Raw genomic sequence first — 15,030 nt, forward strand, 5'->3', positions numbered from 1 at the left:
CAACGAGCTTAAGATACATAAAAAAGAAACATTGATGGCATAACATCATTTTTTAAGTGCTGCCCTTCCTTTCCTCCTTCCTTCCAGAGTAATGGTGAACATGAGCTTACAGAGCGTCCAAGCTTTACAGGCACTGAAGACAAAGGGAACACTTACCACGAGCTTCAAACCAGGCACAAAATATCTTATAATCCCCTAAATGATCTTATGAACTAAACAGATACCACCAAACACAACTTGGGATCCGAATGAAAGGCTCAATAAGGAAGAGTAACAAAAGTTGCACACACTGAGATCTAATTCAATCCATCAGTGCATCTGGTTGGTTGAGGAGCCCTGGGTCTGACTCATGTGCTCTCTTATTGGAAGTAGAACAATAACTCCAGACAAAGGGACCAGCAGATTGATTCATGGATAATTTATCATGTCTGAGCCAAAGGTGATCACTCTGGAATTTTAAAGCGTACAAATTACATCAATAGCAGTACGTATGTAGGCCTACAGATACACATCGGGTTCTTTAACTCCCCATTTTGATCGATTGAGATCTATCTACGGCAGATTTGTAGAAGTAGAATTTGGAAAAACTGATTCATAAGATTATTAACAAGGAATCCATTTAATGTTCGTAACCTTGTATTACCATAATGCCACAACAGTTGAAAAAAAACTACGAAAATAACAACTCCTAATAAATTAACTGGGAAAAAATGATTAGGCCTCGGGGAACTTAAGTAATATATAACCTTAGTCAAATAGAACCCATCCAGCCCAAAAAATGTAAATTAAAAAATAAAACCCGTCCAAGCCAAACATAATCCCGTAAATAAAGTGGCTCTATGATAAGACCATTAGTTGTAGTACTGGAAGCTGGACCCAAGAATACTTAAGGCCTCGCAGAGCTGCTCACCCACCCACACACAGTCACCGTAGAGCTGCTCAATGAAATGGATGTCCTATCCATACAACACCACACCAAATTGCCAACACCTACCTTATAGTGAACAACCACTCAAGGAAACCAAAAACTATGAGCCATCATCTCTATAAAAAGCCTGGCAAACAAATAAATGAAGTCCAAGTTCAAGGTAAACGGATAAACTTCATTACCACTACAGAAACAAAGAAAACGGTTCCTTCACATGGTGGATGTCCATCAATCGATAACATGGACGCCCATAATTGGGATTATGACGGTTTGTGTCTCATTGGAGATTATTGGTAAAGAGCGAAAAATTAGGAAGAAGCAGAAAGTTTGTGCTGGGGATTATTTGAGCGAGAGCCCAGAATGTATGCTAGGCTAGCTGCTCTCCTCTCAGTGTCGCCTTCACTTGCTTTTGCCCTCATTGTACTTCTGCTGCTGTTGGCGCTTGGCATAGCTCTGGGCTGTGGAGTTGACAATGGAGCAGACAAAGAAACAAACCATGACCACGATCACCTTCTCAAAGACGCACAACAGCCAGTTCGTCCTACGAGGAACAGAACAGAAATAGAAGGGCGAGACGCTGATTTCTATGGAGTCTACCTCCCTTGTCTTTGGTCCCTGATGCTAAAGTAGAACCTATGTTCTATCTGTGTGGGATGGGATCCGCTCCCACATCCATCCATGTGCAGAACCGAGATCAGTGGTAGTAAAAAGCGAACCCGCCAACCTCCTCCCTCACCCCTAGTGACCCCAACTGGCAGCCTCACTCTCCCAAAGTTAAATGACCTCTTTTCTCCTATAACTGCAGGAGGTTCAAGTTACAAGAAAAAAGGAACATTGTTCTAGAAACAGCCTTAATCTCTCGTTGTGCAACTCAGTCTCTCTTTTCCTTTTTTTCTCTCTCTCACTAGCTTCGGAGGAGGGAAAATTATAAAAATGTTTTCAATGAATCACTTTGAGAGAGGGAGGCAGCGACCAAGAGCGAGAGACAGAGAAAGAAAGGGAAGGAGAGAAAATGAAAAAAGCTTTCAAAGAGATATGGCTCCAGCTACAACTGACTCGTTCTGTTCCAGACTGCTTTTTTGATGGATTGTCATTGGCAGGGCTGGGGGGACCCCGCCCCGGTCTCTGGTCCCCAGTCAGCGCTAGCAATGGGTTCAGGCAGGGCACTCTGTGACACGGGGGAGTGACTGACCACTCACACACACCCTTCCATCCACTCAGACTGAGCATGACTCAGCATACCTACTGCTAACACTGTTAAGTGATAACAGCGGTAACACTACTACCAGAGCTACAGCCAGACCCTACACTGGCCCCCTCTCCCTCAGCCCCTCCTAAGCCTGCCCAGCCCGCCGTGCACCCAGCGAACCCGCTCCCTGTCACTCTAAACGCTGCCTGAGGCACAGTACTATTACATTACTACTGCTGGACTACGATATCATCTGCACTGTTGATATTCATCCCACTACTGTAGAAGAAAGACAGTCAGGGAGAGATGAAAGGATGACAAATCGGAGAAAATAAAAGATTGAAAAAAGAGAGAAGAAAAAGGGATTGAAAGGAAAGCACATTTGAAATGGAAAATTAATGAGAGAACGAGAGTGAGTGAGAAAACAAAGAAAAGTGGAAAGAATAAAATAAAACAGCGAGGGAAACATATTCTTCAGAGAAAGGCCCCTCCATGAGGGAGGTGGTAGAGTACAGTAGAGGACGAGGTACTTACGGCTGGGGTCCCCTCTCCCGTGCATCTTGGCCCTCTGGGCCTCCAAGTACTCCCTGAAGGGCTTCTGTAGAGAGGCGCCCAGCCCTGGGATAGCACTGCCACACAGCCAACAAATTGAGGGAAAAAGAGAGGGAGAGAGGGAGGGGAAAAAGAGAGAGAGAGGGGAGGGGGCAGAGCACGTCACATCATTGTTACTCACCACCAGGCCAAGGGCAGCAACAAAGGGAGACATGCTGCACTGCCTCCTGTACAGTGTTGCTTCCCCTCCCTCCTTGCTTCCATCCTTCCACACAGAGTGTGCACGTGAGAGAGAGACTGCGGTCTCAAACAGCTCATCCCCACAGACAGGAATTCAGAAAAGACCAAAAAAAATTAAACACTGAAAAGTACAGGATGTACTGAGAGCTACATATCCTACGCACTTTAGCTTGTTTTTTGTTTTTTTGTAAAGAGAGAAAAGAAAAGGGGAAAAAGTTGGCTTGTCCTCTAAATCCACAGACACACACACTGCGGCTCCGGCACCCACACATCCGTGAACCCGTTCAACTCCCCTGCACTGCTCCTCTCCTCTTGGCTGCAGCGAGCGAGTAGAAATGAATGACTTCTCAGAACTCTCACATTTATCACCGGCGGTTCCTGTAAGAACTGGTTTCAGCCAATTAATGAGGAAGTGAGTCGTGCCTGTGTCATCACTGGCTGAGAGAGGGGGAAGGCCCTGCCCTCTACCAGCCATAGGAGGAGAAGGCTCAGTAAGACAGCCCATATTAGGAAAACCCTTTACAAGATTCAGCCACCAACTACAAGCACACTGCCCCACCCACCCCCACCCCAACCCACCCCACCTCACACACACACAAAGAAGAAAGGAAGAGAGAGAGAGAGAGAGAGAGAGAGAGAGAGAGAGAGAGAGAGAGAGAGAGAGAGAGAGAGAGAGAGAGTAAGAGAAAGAGAGAGAGAGAGAGATAAAGAGAGAGACAATGCTCTGGAACAGAGAATGGCCCATCCCTAGTCAGGAGTTAGTGATTAATCACTGAACAAATACATACTAAAGACCTTCACTTATACTCTTTGGTGGCAGAACACTGTCAATTATATCCCTTTACCACCATTGTTAAAAGCATTCCGACTCCTTCTGTAATGGCGGGTGGGGGTGGTATGTTCCAAGACACAACTCAAGGCACAAACCGTATGTTCACAAAAGGCAGGGCATGGTCATATACCAGGACTGATAACTTACTTTGTCTTTCAAACTACAGTAATTCCCTACATGCTGAACACACACGTCCGTGTGTTCTCTCACATACACACACACGCTCATGCGCACACACACCTTCCCTCTAATTGTGTAAGAAAACAAGTTGTATCAGCTTCAGCGTTTGCATGAGTTTACAACAGTTACGTTTCTTTTAATCATTAACCAAACACAGAGTTACCGACATCCTCATCAGGAATGGACAGAAAAAAGGCTGCAAATCACAAAGAGAAGCCTAGAGATGGATCATGCTCAACTGACACAATAAAGAACACCCAAAATAAGATTCAAATAAGGATCGAAAGACCAACTGAGGAAGATGAGTGGATTAAAGTTTAGTCCCCTACCCCATTCATCCTTCAAATTCTTTAATCCCAAACACCTTTTACACACCTAGAAACCAAACTGCTTCCAAAATGCTAACTAGTACAACAATCCTAGTAATAACGTAACTCAAAGACAAACAAATACATTCCAAAATCAAATGAGATTCAATTTCCAACTGACTAAAAACTAACTGACAAGAACAAAGAGAGAAAGTCAGGGTTTGAGAAATAGCGGGCTCAATTCATGCCCTGTACGATGAGCAATAGTGAGTCATGAACCCGGCGCAAACACTCAACAAGTAGACAGAAACTCAAACCGAACAGCCATAAACATGCTTTTAATACCTTAGGGCTGTATCTGTGTGTCCTTATGTACATACATCTACCTGTTTTGAGCTTTTGGAACTCTCTCAAACGTTCTAGAACTTTCTATAGACCAATGCTTTGTGAACCTTCTGGACTTAAGATGTTTCTTCTAATCTTGCTTTGTTTTATATACCTGTGAGTATTTTAAAAACCTTATTTTGTGCTGTATTTTTGTAAGAAGCTCAGACAGTGATTGTAATGTATTTTTGTTGAAGAGGAATTTAAAAAGTGACATTAAAATCAAATCACATTTTATTGGGTGCATACACATATTTTGCAGATGTTATTGCGGGATATATAGACATTATGGACAGCGTGTGGATAGAAAATGTATATCTATCTGTAGTATACATAGTATAGAATAGTATATATACAGCAATAGTTGAATAGGATGGCATTGACTAGAACACAGTATATACATATGAAACGAGTAAAACAGTATGTAAATATTGTTAAAGTGACCAGTGATTCAATGTATATGTACAGAGGGCAGCAGCCTCTAAGGTGCAGGGTTGAGGACCAGTGAGAATGTGAGTATGTAGAATCTGGAAAAAGTATGATTTCTGAAGGCATGCATTAAAATGCTTGTGATGTAAAACATTGTTTTTAAACTGTGATGACTGGTCATTGTTGTAGTAGATTTACTCTCTGTGAGTTTTTAAATGAAATGTTTTCTCTTCAATTATTTTTGTCATCACGTCCTGAGTTTGGTGGCTCGTTAATCATAAGAGGGAGAGTGGGAGTAGCTGTATTTAGTTAAAATCCAAATAAAATAGTGTTATTCAGTCAACTTTAAATTCCTGCTATTTGCTCAACAGCTACTGAACAAACCTAGTAACCACCATGTTTGTTGAAATCATGTGGTTTACAATACTAGAACATCAATATATTTACTATTCACCTACAGTGTGGGTCTAATAGTGTGAGTGGGTGGAGAAATATACACATATGTGAATTTAATAACTAAAGAAAGAATTTAAAGCAAACAAGAAAAACCTAGACACTTTTAGAATTAACTACACAATCAAATACAAAATGAAGATTTCCCTATTAAAGAGAAACATGGCTTTTATCTAGTTTCCGTAATAGGGATATTAAATAGAGCAGTCATAATTGATGTTTATGGATTCTAGCAAAAATAATGTCAATGGTTTCAAAATAACATTTCTCCCTAAAATAACGACAAGCAAACATAATTGTAGTCAACTGAACAAAAACGTCTCACAAATGTAAATGATAGATTTGAATCAATTCTGTCAATTCGGATGAATAGATCATTCTAAATCTATTCTACTTTGAATGCTACATTCCATTTCTCACATTGAATGAGTTAAGTATATTTTCAGTGAACCATAATAAGGGAGTCAAAATAGGAATCAAATGATGCAAACCGACGGGAGAAAAAACATTGCAATGTCTCCGATGGGAGACAAAACTATTATAATTCGCAGGTTAAAAAGATATCAATTTTGAATAGCTAAAATACCATCACAATATTCAGTGATAATTTAAACGATTGAAACTTAAGCATTAGATATTCATAAAAAATGTTAAAATCCTCCATCTAATACTTTTTATATCAGACGGGTCGTCATTCAGTGACTCACAATATACCAGTGTCTAAATAAATACATTAAACAAAAATAATCAAACTGAAGATAGTTAAATAAAGGTTCAATAAAATACAATAACCTATAGGCCTAAATTCATTATTAAGGCCAATCATATGGGATCAAAAGTTAGCTAAATACTTCTTTTAGACAAATACATCAATGTTGTTTTTATGAGAAAACTTAAGGTTAGATTTAATCAATATGCGACACTGAGAGCAAATATATGGTGCCATTGACCAGATAAGGTGGTATGTTTGGACTACAGAGCCCCCGCTAAAGCAGCTTTGTGGACAGAACGTGGGAGCAGACGCCAGCTAGGGCACAGGGTGTGACTTTATGACTTGTAATGTATCACTAACCTAAAATAACAGATCACTTTTGCAGCAAACAATGAGTGGATACTTTTTTTTTTTTTTACATTGATATACAGCACATGTACTTTTGATCAGATATTTGTAATTACTCTCTTGTTAATGTTATGAAGTGATATAAACTGTGGGATGCATACCGTAGATACATGGAAGGGGTGACTTTATCAATCAGGTGGTGCATCTTATTTCTCCTCACATTGTGAGCTCACTGCACTATCACAGGTCAGCGGTGGGAACTGAGGACTGACTCAGATACACAAGAGGTAGAGGTATCATCACACACACACTGGAACATACAAAAACACATACACATACACACACACACACACACACACACACACACACACACACACACACACACACACACACTCTCTCTCTCTCTCTCCCAGGTTGCCTACTGACTCTACTCCCACACAATGAATCAATGAATGCTTGTTATGACTGAAAAAACCTCAACAACACAAAAAGCACTTCATATTCCAGACGCTGATGGTCAACCGGTCAAATCAACAGTGTTCTGTCTAATGATGGAGGAGACGAGAGGCTGTGACTGAAGCCCTGCCAGCAGACCTGGGGACTACTCCTACATGTCCACATGCTGACAAGTAAGGGGTAGGGCCTAGGCCCCGCTTAGATGAATGGAAATGATTAGCACATAATGCATCATGATATAGATGTCTGCCTGTATGAAACAAGTAGTGCCAAATCAGATAGCCGCTGTCAGTGTTTTGAGTGCCCATTCTAGCTGAGGAAAGGTCTGTCTGCCTACTCATGGCTAAGTCACAACAAGGAGGAAAGCAGCTCATTGATAAATTGCCAGGGAGGTGTGAATTGCTCAAGTGCTGAACCGTGTTCTTAAGATCTCACAAGGATATAGATGGGGGGTTTTGGAGGGAAATCAGACTGGCTTCCTTCCTCAAACCACCACCACCACATCCTCCTCTTACATAGAGGACAAAACATGTAAGGGTTAATTTGTGACCATCATTAACATTCCGATTTGTTATGTGCTATTATTTCCTGCTGCCGTTACAGAGAGGAAGAAAAAAACTTTTTTTCTCATTATTTTTTTTTCATTTCCTTGAGACCAAATTCCACAGAACATGAGTCAGAGGTAACCTATGACCCCTGGCCTCTTCTGAAGCTGCCCTACACACACACACATACACACACACACACACACAGCTCAGGTTGCCACCTCTGAGGAGGGAGAGGGGCACACACACACACACACTTTCTCTCACTCTCTTACACACAGAGATTTGCACACAAAGACATACCTTCTTGACCTTTGTGCTGTTGACTGTGCCCAATAATATTTGTACCATGTTTTGTGCTGCTACCATGTTGTTGTTATGTTGTGTTGCTACCATGCTGTGTTGTCATGTGTTGCTGCCATGCTATGTTGTTGTCTTAGGTATGTATTTTTGTAGTGTTGTCTCTCTTGTTGTGATGTGTGTTTTGTACTATATTTATATTGTATACATTTGTTTTTAAATCCCAGGCCCCCGTCCCTGCAGGAGACCTTTTGCCAGGCCGTCATTGTAAATTTGAATTTGTTCTTAACTGACTTGCCTAGTTAAATAAAGGTTAAATAAAAAAATATATAAAAAATACACACAACCACAAAATCTCTCACACTTTTTCACTCTCAAACAAGCACACATGAACACTAGTGGCGTGATCATACACAGCTATACACACACCTCCAACTCATAGGCAGGACATGACAGCTAGTTCAGGTAGCTATCCTCTGGCCAGATCCAACTAGTTACAACACACCAACAAAGAGCTTGTACAACATAAGACCATCAGAACCCAAGTTCACATCAAACATAACACTTCTGCCAGTATAACCAGATAGGCCTACATCCAGAAACTCAGGCTTGGTGTTAATGGCATTGTGTCTGTCTGACCTGAGAAACTGAAACCTGCAAGTCTTTGTCACACCTCTGAATATCAATGATTAAACCATTCACATAAAAGGTGCCCATTTAATTTGACTTATGGGCCAATTAAAGTTTTTCAATGTAAAGTTTCAAATCACTTATTCAGACAGTTAGTTTGTTTTGTTCACACTGTAATACAAACAGTAGAATTGCTGTTATGTGGTCAAATAAAATACTGTTAATGATAGTAGAAGTAATATGTTAGTTGAATTACAGTGAATGATACAGTGGGAAAAAAACAGAGTGTGTGTGTAGGGAGTGTGTGTCCCTCTGATTCCATGTCTCACTCTGTCAGCCGGATCTGGTCCAGTTGAATCAGGCTCTTTCCCAATGACTTCATCACTGAGGCATGGAGCCCGCTCCTGGATGGAGATCCCCCTAGTACTACCCAGCCAGGGTGTTTATCACATCCCTGCCTGCTCCCCAGACATCTGTGACGCGCACACACACACACACACACACACACACACACACACACACACACACACACACACACACACACACACACACACACACACACACACACACACACACACACACACACACACACACACACACACACACTAATTCCCTCTCACACTCTCACAGACATACACTCAAACACGTTCACAAAAAGGAGGGAGCCTTAAACAAAGAAGAAAGAAGGGAGGGAGGGAAGAAGGGATGAGATCATTTCTTTTTTGGAAATGACTTATCAGCATGGGTCTGCCGGGAGGGACAGTCAGCTAAACACACTGCCTGCCCCCTGGGGTGCCCACTGCCGAGAAACAAAGAGCACCAATTATATATAGCACTCTGTTATTCCTGTCACCTGCCATGCATGTAGTCCTATAAAACAGTCCCCAACAATCCTCTGGGTCTTAGCCTGTGAGAGGCTGAGGAGGTGTGATGAGGTGAGAGGTCTGTCTCACTCAGTGACTGTGCTGCTGGCCTTTCCAGACGCAGGGTGTGGGGAGTGGAAGGGTTGACTGTGTCACAGGCGGATGGAGACAGCCAGGACTAGCCAGGCCAGGCTGCCCAACATAAGGTGTTGGGACCCAGGGGAGGCCAGGAGGAAGGGGGGAGAGCGGGAGGGGATCTGGGAGGAAGCTAGAACCAGAGCCCAGTCATTCTTCATCCTGTGGTGCCCGGCCTATCCCATTGATCAATGCCCACACTACTAACCTAGAGATCACCAATGCTTTATTTATTGTGGCAAACTCACCACACCATTTCAGTATCACTGTCAGCAAACCAATTATGTAAGTAACAAATCTATGACAGAACAATGCTGAATATGTGGGGCTTATGCAGTATCCTGTGAATAATGGGTGACTGTACGTGCGGCTTCTATAATGTTCACCTTGTTGATTGTCTGCTTTGACAACACACAGGTCACCACATAGGTTACTATGGAGCTGGAGAAAACCACAGGCAGCAAGACAGTCTTCCGCTGTGAAATACTGTACAGTATGTTCGACTTTAAGTTTCAAGATTTATGTCACATGCACAAGTACAGTGAATTGCCTTTCTTGCAGACTGCAACAATGCAGTAATCAATATAAATGAGTACATGCACAGTAATAATTTGGTATTAAACTGATTACTGCAGTAGGTAGATTATATAATGGGCATGTAAACGCCTTACTATGGTTATTTTAATCGGTGGAAGGTCAAAATCGAAGTAAGCATACACCGATTAAAACACCTGTTTTTCTGACCAAGCTTTCAAATTATTAGGACATGTAAACACCTTAAACGACATTCCAGTGGTGTACTTGAAAAAAGTTCAATAAAATAAACACATTTGATCTGGGCATGTGCTAGCAGCAGCCAAGCAAGCCTCCCTCTTTAGTGAGAGTAAGGTGAGTTCGGAACAACTGAATGTAAGTGTCTTAGAAGTCGTTTTCACATACAACCTTTATGTCCCAACTCAGAATCAAATACGCTTCCCCAAAATGGACACTGTGGTAGAACCTTTGTTTTGATTGGCGATTTTCAGAATTTATCAGAGCGGCATGAAGTAGCCTCATTTCATATGTGTCCATGTAAAAAGGATTATTAGGGAAATCACTCTTCTTGCAAAACATGTAAATGTTTTAATCAAATTATTATACTAATCTGACTATCCACAATTATCACATTAGTGTGTAAATGTAACCATACTCAATGTAGCACTAAAAATAACATAAGGTAGAACAAAAACACACAAGAAATAAAATAAGAACACAAGAAAGTAAGAAGCTTTATACAGAGTCAGTTCCAATACCATTAACAATGTGCAGGGATACTGGAGTGATAGATGTAGATACATGTATGTAAGGTGACTAGGCATCAGGATATGTGATAAACAGAGTAGCAGCAGAGTAAATTATGATTGTGTGTATGTGTGTGCATGTGTAGCCATTCTGTTAGCTATTTAGCAGTCTAATGGCTTGGGGATATAAACTATTATTGAGGCTGTCGGTGTCAGACTTGATACACCGGCACCACTTGCCATAAGGAAGCAGGGAGAGCAGTCTAATGGCTTGGGTGGCTGGAGTCTTTAACGATTTTCCAGCCCTTCCATTCACACTGCCTAATATCAAATCAAATTCTGGATGGCAGGGAGCTCGGCCCCAGTGAAGTACTGGGCTGTCCGCACCACCCTCTGTAGCGCCATGCGATCGAGGTGCTGTTGCCATACCAAGCAGTGATGCAGTCAGTCAAGATGCTCTCAAAGGTGCAGATGTAGAACTTTTTGAGGATTTGAGGGACCCAACCTTTTCAACTGCAGCCCCATCGATGTGGATGGGGGTGTGTGCCCCCCCTCTCCCTCCCCTGTAGTGCTTACATTACATCACTAAAAATAACACAATAACAAGTGACAACATTTTGTGCACAGTAATAGTTAGTTTCAGGTTTGAGGCTAGGGCTAGGTTGTGCATACACGTTGGGCAGGATGTGTGTCTGTCTAACGTACAGACAGCCAGTGAAAGTGCTGTTCAAGACCTACTTCCTCCCCCTCCTAATGCCACAACAATACCGTTTTAGCTATTTTCACTACAAAATAGCATTTTTTTTATTGCTAGTACAAGTGCTTTACAACCACTGTTATTACCTCAGGCGAAAATGTATTTATGGTCAATCAAACAAAACCAGAAAACATTGAAAAACAGTGACTACATTTAGATTCTCAATATAAATAAACAAAACATAAAACATTTAAAACCATTAGTTGATGACTAATGGGAAAAATGACTAAACATGCAAAGAATGATCAATAATTACTAAATAACATGCAAGTACAATCAAGTAACAGATTCTTCCATTCATTTGTCAAAAAAATAAGAAAAATCGAATCTAATCAAATTGAACACCGATGTCTGCCTCAAGGTGTTAAATATGTATAAGAGAGCCAATAGTTGTTATTTAGTCTAGGCGCTTTGTATGGGGAAATTACCCGTTGGAAACAACAGGTAGTAAATGTAAAACAGTTTTACGGTACGTTTTTATAAATAACCCCTATTTACACACAACCCCCTACTAAAACACATCCTTTGACTCATTAGCTTGGCTGCCATTGTTCTGAATGGGCATTTTTACAATTGCTTTGTTTGTGTTAATGTTGAATGAGTGGCCTTAGTTGGAGCTGTGCCCTGCCCTGCTTCGTGTTCTTATAAACGGACAGGCAGAGCCGTAAAAGCAGGCCTGTGACTCAGGACTCAGGAGGATCAGAGTTGGACTGGACTGTTCTTTGATGACTGGTATTCAAGCTCTGGGGAGAAGTGCTGAAGTCAGCATCATACAGACTTGAGCATCATAACAGACCACAGTCTGATGCTACATTATACAAAACACTCATGATGCTGACTAAGATCAGACAGGAATTGTGCTGTTATATCAAGGCCTACAACATAATCGTTGTTTGTGGCTGAATTCATCAACAAGGCTAAAATCATCACAGAATAAAAAAAACTGATTCATAAATAGATGAGTAGCTCCACAGCTTGGACATGAACATATGAAGCCAAGTTTTGATGGCCGGGTGGGTTGTCTAGGCCTAGCAGGGAACAGGAGACGAAAACAAATGAATCAGGGATGAATATAGCAGGAAGTAGCAAGTCATGCGAAGAGATCACACCAAACCGAAGGGCCCGACACACGACACCGGACACAGAGTATTAATCTGACCCCCTACTTCACCCCCATCTCCCCCACTCTTATTCATCTGTACCATAAAATAAACACAGAGAACAGAACCCTGTGTACCAGTGGCCCTTCAGAGGCCCTCAATGTGCTACACAGTGCTTTCAGAAAGTATCCCCATCTCTTGACTTTTATCACATTTTGCTGTGTTACAGCCTGAATTTAAAATGTTAGATGGAATTTAAAAAATAAGCTTATTATGCATGATGGTTGAACCAAAAGATGACATATAACAAAAAATGTTATGAAATTGGAAACTATTAAATATATATGTGAAATTAAATTCAACAATAATGTATGTTGATGCTAATATTATGTACAATATCTAATTATGTTTCCATATGATAACAATAGCCTAATATATGCAATATGCTGACACTATTGTCTTTTATTAACAGTTTCACTTAATCAACCTAATAATTATGTACACACCCCTCACTATTGTCATTGTCATTGTCACTATTGCTTCTCTACATAACCTGATTCAAGCATTCATGACATTACCCTGAAGAAGGCACAGTGATGCCAAAATGGTGTTTTACCCAGTTTTACCCATTCAATTATTGGGAGTTTTATATATATATATATATATATATATATATATATATATATATTACTGTATATACACCCAGTCACTACAAAAATACAGGCGTCCTTCCTAACTCCATTGCCGGAGAGAATGAAGCAAATCCAATACAACATATTATGGAGTACCACTCTCCATATTTTCACGCATAGTGGTGGCTGCATAATGTTATGGGTTGCTTGTAATCATTAAGGACTGGGGAGGTTTTCAGGATAAAAAATGAATTGAATGGAGCTAAGCACAAACCTGGTTCAGTCTGCTTTCCACCAGACACTGGGAGACCTAAACCATAAGGACAAACACACTGGAGTTGCTTACCAGGACGACATTAAAATGTTCCCGAGTGGCCTAGTTAAAGTTTTAAATTAAACAGGCTTAAAAATCTATGGCAATACATACAAATGGCTTTCTAGAAATGCTCAACAACCAACTTAACAGAGCTTGAAGAATTTTCAGGTGTGCAAGGCTCTTAGAGACTTCCCCAGAAAGGCTCACCTCTGTAATCGCCATGAAAGGTGATTCTAACATGTATTGACCAATGGATGTGAATACTTATGTAAATGAGATATTTCTGTATCTAATTAACAATAAATGTGCAAAGATTAAAAATAAAAAAATCTCACTTATTAGGGGGTATTGTGCTTAGATGGGTGAGAAAAAAAAAAAATATTTAATACATTTTGAATTGTAACAACAAAATTTGGAGTAAGTCAAGGGGTATGAAAACTTTCTTAAGACACTGTACGTATCACCTGTACCATACCTCTCACAATAGTGGTTTTCTAGCCACGAAGGTCTTTGCAGGTTAAACACAAATTAAATAAATACAAAATATCACCTAATAACTTCCACTTAATAAGTCATATTATTTTCTGAGGTCCGATTGAGAGAAATCTGTCATTTGAGGAGAGCCAAGACACGTAATCATAATGAGGGGAGATGAGAAAACGGGCTCCCCGCTATGACTAGCATTAAACTTAACGACGCCGTTATAAAAACCGTCACCGCCAATCTGGCCCGCCATCCCTCACTCCCTCTCTCATGTCCTCCTAAATGAGGGATCTGCCTGTGTTTCTCCTAGAGAGAGCTGGCCTGGCCGGCCATTGGCTTGATCAATGCCATCTTTGTGAGGGCTTTCTTAGGTGACCCCTCCTTCCCAGCCTTCATTCTCAGTAGCCAGTGACTAACAACTAACAACGTAAGGGGGAAAATCCTGTGGTCTGCCCTGTCGGCCCTCCCCCCACCACCCAGCCCTATCCAAAACCCTCAAACAACCCCCACCCTCCCTGCAGAATGCATTAATAGGAAGAATTTGCTCATATTTCTTAAAGAGGCTCTGGCTATTTATTGGACCAGTGAGGTGCATTCCGTGATGTAATCTATTAACCCTGGAATAAACATGAAGGGGTTCCACTCAAAGCCATTCATTTAACTTTGATTTGATTTTGGCCTCGCAAATAGAGTCTTGTGAGAGGTGAGTAGTCATCATAAGAATCAAATTGAACCTAAATGTAACTCATCACCTAGGCCTAAAATGCACCTTCATTTGGAACAATTACTTAGTATCTGGTCAAATTCTGATTGAATTACTGAGGAAATGTGGATAATTCTCTGTTAGATCTTTATAACTGGTCAGTTACTGATACCAACACAATTAGCCCAGGCACTTCTCTCTCTCTCGCTCTCGAACCTCTGAGCACTCCCTCTGGGCAGGGCTCACAGGGCTAAGCCTACTGTGTATTGTTAGTT

At 41.1% G+C, this 15,030-nt stretch overlaps 1 protein-coding gene and 1 long non-coding RNA gene across 3 annotated transcripts in view; one reads left to right on the forward strand and one right to left on the reverse strand.

Annotated features, from left to right (window-relative positions):
* The first annotated feature begins 4,618 nt into the window (after positions 1–4,618).
* LOC149979151 (uncharacterized) lies at positions 4,619–8,193 on the forward strand. Its single transcript, XR_016485045.1, has 4 exons — positions 4,619–4,730; positions 6,802–6,842; positions 7,063–7,184; positions 8,084–8,193. It is a non-coding gene; the product is annotated as an uncharacterized LOC149979151 (long non-coding RNA).
* Positions 8,194–10,581: 2,388 nt separating this feature from the next.
* Positions 10,582–15,030, reverse strand: part of LOC110537478 (vacuole membrane protein 1) — a 73,140-nt gene continuing 68,691 nt past the window's right edge. For both annotated transcript variants that reach the window (XM_090192305.1, XM_090192302.1), the window contains one exon: positions 10,582–12,264. The gene's annotated coding sequence lies outside the window, so the exon portion shown is untranslated. The remainder of the gene's footprint in view (positions 12,265–15,030) is intronic.

This window comes from Oncorhynchus mykiss, chromosome 12 (assembly GCF_057628025.1).
Source record: "Oncorhynchus mykiss isolate SJ-2025 chromosome 12, ASM5762802v1, whole genome shotgun sequence".
In the NCBI taxonomy this organism is placed as follows: domain Eukaryota; kingdom Metazoa; phylum Chordata; class Actinopteri; order Salmoniformes; family Salmonidae; genus Oncorhynchus; species Oncorhynchus mykiss.